We start from the raw sequence: 8,888 nt of genomic DNA, 5'->3' as shown, positions 1-8,888 counted from the left end.
AGACTTCATGTTCTGACAAACGTTTGGATCCAAGCCACAGGAAGACCCCTCGGTTCTCCACGAGTGTGAGGAGCAGAGAAAGTAGGTCCCTGCCTCCAATAATTAATTCAGATGTTTTCTTCTGGAGCGACGAGGAGGAAGAAACAACGGAGCAGCAGGAGTCTTCCTCTGTTTCACATCAGGCAGATCTGACGGGATTTAAACCCTCAACCTCCACCTCTGTCGATCTTTGCTGATGACTGAAGACTGGACAGGTAAGACGTTTTTTAAAAGCTGCGTTCCTGAGGAAAGATCCTGTTTCATGGAATGGGGCGATTCCTGTTGTTGCAGTGATTTGGTGGCAGCTCCTTCTCTAAATAAATCTGAGCTGCAGGTTCTTTCAGCCCCGACAACTTCTCGCGATAAAGATTGGCTCGTTTTTGCAAAAATGTAATTTGCCCCACTCTGAGCCATTGAGCAAGGACTTTAACCCCCATCTGCTTCCTGGGGTGCCCTGTACAGCAGCCCCCTGCTCCTCGTGGGCTGCGGCATCTTGGCGGTCAGTGGTTGCGTCAGGAAGGACATCTGGTGTAATAATAAAGATCATTTACCGCGTCACGCAGGTTATCTCACTGTGGTGACCCCCGAGAAAAGATCAGCTGAATAAATAGTCATGCAGTCTTTATGCGCGAGAGCCAGACTAGACGTTACAAGATGAACCGTCTCTTGGATTCTTCAGTAAAATGTATATCCGTTAATACGCTGTTTTATTTCTCAAGTCTTCCACATGGCAGCAACTGCAGAATGTGTTTGTAAGATTTATAAGGAAATGGACATTTTCATTGAACAGAGCGCCTGGCTCACCACATACTGGGTGAATGCTCCTCGGTGAACAGCCGGGCCAAGTCGGAGTCTCTGCAGTCTTGGAGAAAACTTTAACGGAGCGCTAAATATTCCAAGACATAGCCCCCACCGTCATGCGCCAATGAACCTCGAGCATCTTCACCACCAGTTGTGGACAAAATCTGGCATGAAATAAAAAGTAAGAACATGATCTCTCCGTTGGCGCATGCGCTAAAGGATTACATGATTCAAGTTGTAACAACGAGACCTGTCCTGTCTTAATTCTAACGTCTCCGTCTGCCCAACCAGATCAAGATCTTCCAGCAAAGAAGTCAATGAACAAACGGGAATCATCATGGCAACGCCAACAAATGTTACAAAGGAAGACGGAAACAAAGATGGTGTGACAACTGGAGTGAAGCAAGACGACACCGTGGAGACGAAGGTGTCACCAGTTGAGAAACAGAAGAGCGTAACTCCAGGATCTATGAGCTCACCAAACAATCGGGCAACGGTAAACAGGAGAGACGAGCACCGGGTGAAATCTACAAACACTAAACATCTCCCAATGTTCAGCCCCAAGATACAGACACCAGCACGGAGTCCAAACCCAGCACGGAGTCCAAACCCAAAGAGCCTGAAGCAAATAAGAATCTCCAGAACCACAGAAGGAAAGACCACGGGACTATTCCTGGTGGAATCTGAAAAATCTCAACGTGTTCGAACAGGAGCGACAACTAAGTCTACAAGAGAGAAAAATGGAAAAAAGATCCACCTTGAGACGCCACCAACGCAAGTCCTGCACCTGCCTACAAGCCCAAGAGTCCAGAACCTGAAAGGAGACGTAGTCAATTCACAACCAACAAATCGGACCCCAACATTGGTAACTAAAACCAAAAGGACTGATCCAGCAGTTATGGCTACCAAGTCAAACCAAAAACCTGCACATGCCCCAAGAGCTCAAGGTTCTGAAACGTCTTTCACACGTCCAAGAAGTTCCAACAGTCAGAGAACTGGGTCAGCACTTCTCAGAACTACAACTCCTCAAATGACTTCTCTTAGTCCTAAACCATCCACGCAAAGAAAACCCACCAGGACTAAAACCCTTAACACATCACGGTCCGATGAAAAACTCCATGGTAAAGATCTGAGTGATAGTTCTGGACCAAAATTTAGTATCCAGTCCAGTTCAAGCTCTAAAACAACAACAGTGTCCAAAGCCAGTACCAACTGCAGGTCTCAGACTGGGTCCAGAGAGACCCTGGATTCAAAGAGTAGCTCTGCTTCTAAAACCAGTTTGGGCTTAAAGAACAGCTTAGATTCTAAAATCGTCTGGAGTTCCAAAGCCGGTCCTATTTCTAAGTCTAAAATGGGTTCCAGAGATAGTCTGGACTCTAAAACCACGAGAGAAATTCAAGTAAACAAACCCCAAAGAGATTCTGAGACGATGGTTTATTCTAAAACTGGCACAGAAACCTTAAACAGTCAAAGTCCTAAATGTCTTCAAACCCCTAAAACTGGTTTTAATCCCCAAGCCAGTCCATGTGTCGAAACCAGTTCTGAGTTGAACATGAGCTCTGGTTCTGATGTCCTGTCTGGTTTTATGTTTGGTGCCACCCAGTCATCATCTAAACCTACCCCCCAGGTTGCTGGTTTCAGGACAAACCATCCTGGATCTGTTGCCCGAACCCCAATTTCCTTAGGAAGTCCTAAGAACGCAGATTCCGGTACGAAATTCAGTTTAGACCAGAAAAGTCCAGCAGATTATTCTAGTTCTGGACCAGTCCGATCTACTTCGAAGTCAACGCTGGAAGAGTTGCCCTCAGCTTTGATGCCGTCTCTGGTCTCATCAAATCAAAGTCCAGGAACTAGTCCTGGGAAAGGTCTTGGTTCTAGTTCAGCTAGACCAAACATGACGGACCAGGGGAGTCCTAGTCTTGTAAAAAGTCCTGGTTTCAGTTCAGTTGCACCAAAGAAGGAAGACCAGAGAGATCCTAGTCCTAGAAAAAGTTTTAGTTCTGGTTCATCAGGTCCAAACAAGTCGAAGCAGAGGAGTCCTAGTTCTTCACAAGGTAAAGAACTTTTGCACTTGTTGACACAATTCCTGAGATCTCAATAAAACAGTTTGTGGTTTCTTTGGTCAAACATCAGTTTAAAGCTTTTTTTTTAAATTGAAACTAGTTTTTACAAACTAAATATCGTCTACGTCTGTTTTGAGATTGAAACAGAGAAGCACACACAACTGTTTACCTGAAATACGTCTTCAAAGTCTGACAAACGTTAATCGTTTTAACTTCCTGGTATTTTTTTCAGGCTTCTTGGATCCTTTCGCTTCTTCCAGCCCAAAACCTAAAATTCCAGTGATCTCAAAAATGATGGACGGATCCCCTCAACAGTCGTCAGAATCTATTGTTCAAATAACAAGCCCGAACAGTTCATCCCAGAATACCGGTCTGACTCGAGGTCTCACCTTCGAAAAGAACTGTTTTCAGTTGACCAAGAACAAAACCGGACCAGCAGAAGGTCTGGAAGAATCCCACCGGACCGTGACTGACGATGACGAGTGTTCGCCTGGAGCTCACGGGAGGAAATCAAGTGTCCTGAGCAAACCGGATCACTTGGGAGAAGCAGGTATCCCGATGTCAGGAGCAAGAAGTGCAAAAGGGGAGAAGAAGAAGAAGCAAGTGAATAGAAATAAGAGGAATGGACTAAGGAAGTCTTCATCATCTTTTTGTTGTCTTCCTCCTTCATCCACTCATTCACCCGTCTCCAGGATGGTCAGGGAGACCGCGACCATGACTGAGCTGTTTGAGAGGATCCGACCTGGTCCAGGGGAGCAGAAGGACGTGGGTGTTCAGGTGGAGGTTGAGGTGAACGAACGCTCGGCCTCCACAAGCCCCAGCCTCCACCAGGGAGATCCCAACTCCTCTCTGATTTGTTCCCCCAGCTGTCAATCACTGAACTGTGTCCCGCCCCTTAAACACGTCTGTGAGATCAACATGGAACTGTGTCACCAAACTCCGCCCCCCTATGTCGTCCCCGTATGTTTAGGTACGTGCAGTTTACAGCAGAGCCCCACCCCTTTATCAAAGCAAGACGTGGACGTCAAGAGCATCCCTGAAGACGAGGACAAGAGACGGCATGGGAAGAAAGAAGACGTAAAGATGGAGAAGCCTCAGGAGGTGGCGTGGGACAAGCAGGGGATGACGTGGGAGGTGTACGGCGCCTCGGTAGAACCGGAGTCTCTGGGAAAAGCCATCCAGTCCCACGTGGAGTCAAAGGTTCGTGAGCAGGAGAAACGCATCCGGACTCGGAGGAGGCCCGTCTGCTCCAACAGCAGCCGCAGAAGAGTCAAGAAGAAACGGGGAAATTTTCTGTGTTGCTGTGTGAAGACGTCCAGCGTTTCAGACTGAGATCAACCCAGAGAGGACATTTGAACGTTGTCCCCCAGAGACAACGACAAACCCAGAGACTTATTGTCCCTTAGAGACAACTTTAAAATGTCCTCAGAGCACAGAGACATAACCAAGAGTCTAAAACACTTCGTATTTGTACAGTTTTAGTTGCACCTAATGCAAACCATAACCAATGAACACAAGCACTGCCTTTGACACAATCACCTGAAACCATTTGTCTGTTAGCAAAATATCTCATTAACCAGAAACAGAAAGGATTCACTGGATGTACATTTAAAACCTGCTTTAAGATGGCCGCCACAGCCAGTCGAGCTCAGCTAACACTAACGTGGCAACAGCTCAGTCAGGTTTACAGATGTTGAGCTAAAATTTGGAATGGTAGTAGCTGAGAGTCATCCCCAACACACGAGGTACTCCAAGTGAGATCACATGGGTTTTAAGTTTTTAGAGCTTTGGTGTGCAGGTGGCAGGCAAGACACATTCCTTCGGTTCTGACTCTTTTCCAGGGTCTTGACCTGGGTCGACTGCACTGGTCCGGAGTCCTTCCTTTGGGGGACTCCACCCACATCCAGCTCAGTTTCTAGAACCTACTTGGCCGCCGTTTGAAGCGAGTCAAGTCGAGCTGAAGGTTTGACGTCCGCAGACTGCAGGGCACCGACCAGAGAGAGAGACACGTCAGTCATGAGCGTCTCCTTCACAAGAACGACTTTAAAACCTCCCAACCGCAGCGTTCACTTTGATTTACTTTTAGAATATACACAACACTGGTACCACGAGGAGGTGAAGATGTTTCCATGCTTACTGGTTGGTGACAGAATTCAGACGGAGTTGGACCAGATGGACAGATTTACATCTCTGACCAGTGAAGAGGAAGGTGACCTGGACTCGGCCGCGGCATTTCTGGAAACCGTGGCAGAAGATGGTGAGTGTTTAAATTCACTTCTTTGCCTCTTATTTGTTGGTCTTGTATAAAATCTTTGAGCGACCGCCTGTTGTGGTCCATATGTCTAGGAGGGACTCAGGACACAGCGCTGGCGTCTATAAAGGAAGGGGCCGGAGTGTGGAACCAACAACCACTGGACATCGACCACTCTGACTCCCATCGCTTGTCCAGTAGGCGGAGCTTGTTCCTGTTAAAGTCCCGTCAGCCAATCACGACTGAGAAGAGAGAACAGCGGAGACTCATTAACAAAAAGTTGGCACAGGGACATGTAGCGCCGCTCGGTGACTGTCCGGACCACATCGAGGCGGCGCTCAAGCTATACGCAAAACCACTGAGACCGTGTAGAACCGAGCGGAGTCCAAGTGGGTCCTGGTGAGACTGGACTGTGGAAAAATGATATTTTTTTGCTGGTTTTTCTTCTATCTGACCCAATTCTTGAGATTTATTTTAGTTTGGTAAAGGTCTACGTGGTGGTACTGGGGGGGTGTCTTCAAACCGACTCTGCTGGTAAGTTCCATGTTGGGTTTGTGGGCGACGCCATCGTCACGTTTAAAACTGGTGTTCGAAATGAAAAATAGTTGAGTTTGGGTAGAGATTGAAGACCGGTGGCCTTGATTTAGAGTAAAGTGGATTAAGTAGAAATGTTGGCAGCCCCCCCATGCCACCCTCCAGAACCGCCTCTGTAGATGTTGGCCTGATCTTTACAGGAAAATCCAACTTTTTTAAATGATATTCTGTATTTCTGTCTGGACTTGGAGTTTTAAGCTGTACGGAGCGAGCGTTACTCTTTTTATTTTTACACGGACACCAAATGAAACGGGGTCAGTTTTGTAGATTCAGGACGATTCTCTGGCGCGCACGTTTGGACGCCGCTCTCGTTTCTTTGTGCGTCGCTCCTCAAGAGACGGATCGTTCTGAAGCTTTGTCTTCAGCATCAACCGGGGTCGTTCTGAAGGTCGCGGTTGGATTTTAGCAGATTGAAAACACTTGAAACAAACAAACAAACAAACAAACAAACAAACGCTGAACAAAGAACTCCAGCTCCATCAGTCAGAGAGAAGATCGTTTTCTGATCATTTGTTCTTATATTTAGTTTCCATGTCACGTTTCTTTTTTCCTTTAATTTGTTCCTTTTTGTTTCTTTACTTTTTATTCTTTTCCTTTTGAGTCTAATTATTATTCTTATCTTTGTTTTGTCTTTAGAGTAAATAATTTCATATTTTTAAATCTCTTTCCATTCTCAACCCGTCGTCTTAATTTAAATGTTTTTCATTTATTTAGTCCTTTTGTTTCTCTTGTTTTTATTGTTCTTGACCTTTCTCTGTATTTTTCCTGATTAATTTGTTGTTTCCTGCTTCTCTCGTCAGTTTTGGTCAGATTTAGTTTTTCTCTGTTATTTTCTCGTAACAGCACAAACAAACGTCGGGTTTAAAACATTTGAACAGTTTTATTCTCATTTTTGCGTCTTGGCTTCTCTCTCCTGCTGACGGCCGCTGAATAATTCAGAACCATTAAAGTCGATTCAACAACAGAAACTCAGTGATGTTTTATTCAGACGGTCCAGATGTAAAAACACGTCTTTATTAAAACATGACTTTAAACCTCTCAGCTTATTTTAATTGTTATATAATCCACTCTCTTTCGTTAACATCTGAAGCTTTAAAGATAAAGATTTAAACATTTCTTGTTTTTCCTTCATGAAAATGACTTAAAAAGACAAAAAAGAACAATAAACTAAGCCACTAAATATTTATAGTATGCGTTACTTTATACCACAATGTTAATATGATTTATTACAATATTTATCACAAGTCGTCCTGAAGAAAAACAGAAAAGTAATTTTTCTTAGCAATGTCGAATTATGATTTAAAACTTTTATTGCACAAAATGTGCTAAATGGCAACTTCTGTTAATATATTTTATCACAACTTTACATTTATTTACCTAAACAAAGTTTTATTTCTTGTAAATAAATTAGTATTGCCTTGAAGTCATCTTGTTTTGTTAAATTTTTATTCTTTACAAAAAACATTTTGCATTAATTGTTCTTGTTACTTTATCTTGTGTGTTTTATTATTAAATATATTTACTATGATGATCGTTTTATTATTTTTATTTACTTGTGCTGTAATTTTCACCTTGAAATTCTGTTAAAAGTTACGATAAATTACATAAATGTTTTTAAACTTTCTAAGTATTAGCTTATTAATAACCCCAATAAACATTTAAATGCTCTTTAATTTAAGTAATCCACGCTGTTTGTTTAATTTCTGTGGTTATTAAAGTAAGGAAAGTGTTTAGGAACTGGATTCGGACCCTCTTGGCAGGAGATCCAGATCCGCCTCTACACCAGCAGGTCAGTGATGACGTCAGGACTTGTCGCGCTCTGATTGGTCAGCTGCAGCTCCTTTTTAAACTCCCCCCCCTGCTGGACTCTGAGCTCAACAGCCGGAGCGCGAGCGCGACCGAACGGCTCGAGGCCGCTGCTGGAAACCTGTTGCCAAGGAAACCGTAAGGGGCGGGAAAATCACCTCAAGAAAAGTACGTTTTTTTTTTAAAGCCGCCTTTTTGGTGTTTCTACTTTTAATTATTTAATCTAAAAACTTTTTTTATTGTTCATTTTATTAAAAAAAATACTAGAGATTAAAAACGCAAATAAAATAATCAAAATATATTTTATTTAAAATTTTTTAGAGCCAATCACTGATTTTCAAACACTCAATCGTACTGTTATTTGTTCGGTTTCTCCTTTTTTATATTTTTCCTGTTTAATCAAACATTTAATTTCTGCTCTCAACAGAAGTTCTGCTCATCAATGGAAAATATATTTTAAATTATTACAATTTGTCAAGATAACTAATTTTTAATGTATAAATTATGGATCTTTCATGTAGAATTTATTTATTGCAGTCAATAAATAAAATTATTTTGATATCTGTTTAATGTAAATTGTTTTATGGGTTTTCAAAAAGTCCAAATGTTATATTTTAGAGTTGAGCTTGCAGCCTTCACAGAACAAGTTAATTTTAATGTTTTCAAACGTTTCAATTATTGGAGAGGAGAATGAATCGAGGTGAACGGAACGCTAAAGCTAGTTTGTTGTAAATGTACGTATTCTACATGTTTTCTGGGTTTTATTACTCGAGCATGTTGTGGTCACGTGTGTTTTGTTGTGCACCAGGTGAAGGTCACACTGTGGAGAAACTTCTTGCGTATGAAGCTGAGCGAGTTTCAGATCAGGTGATGCTGATCCAACAACTTTCTTTACTCCGGTGGTCCAACCCTCTAGAAATGGGTGACACGCTACATATGTGACCATTTTTACTGAAACAGTTTTATGTATTTATGTTTATTTCCTTGGGAGCTGCTGATCAGACTATTTATAGAACCTGACCTGCTTCCAACGGATCGGAAAGGAAGTCGCAGAGTTGCAGGACTATTTGTAGACACACAAACTAAAGGAGTGATGCAAACTGGCAACGTGGAACGTGATCCTTGTTCATGTCAAGTCTTCAATGGCTCAGCACCTCGATCTAACTCCGTTTGGTCTAAAACAGCAGTTCATCTTTAAAAACAAACATTCAAAACCAGTAAAGCTTGGCTGGATTTTTGTTGATCACGTGCAGGATATTGCATCTTTCAAGTGTCTCCCGCTGGTATCAAACGTAACGTGCACCAAAACGTTTCAAGCAACTGGTTATTGTTGT

General features: G+C 42.8%; 1 protein-coding gene across 1 annotated transcript in view; it reads left to right on the top strand.

The window, feature by feature from the left end:
• Positions 1-7,636: 7,636 nt before the first annotated feature.
• Positions 7,637-8,888, top strand: part of LOC119410367 (protein phosphatase 1K, mitochondrial) — a gene marked incomplete at its 3' end in the record, with an annotated part of 5,387 nt that continues 4,135 nt past the window's right edge. Inside the window, 1 exon segment of the mRNA XM_037677282.1 lies at positions 7,637-7,722.

Source organism: Nematolebias whitei, chromosome 1 (assembly GCF_014905685.2).
Source record: "Nematolebias whitei isolate Nwh7 chromosome 1, NemWhi1, whole genome shotgun sequence".
NCBI classification, from domain to species: domain Eukaryota; kingdom Metazoa; phylum Chordata; class Actinopteri; order Cyprinodontiformes; family Rivulidae; genus Nematolebias; species Nematolebias whitei.
This window is presented reverse-complemented; position numbering and strand designations above follow the sequence as displayed.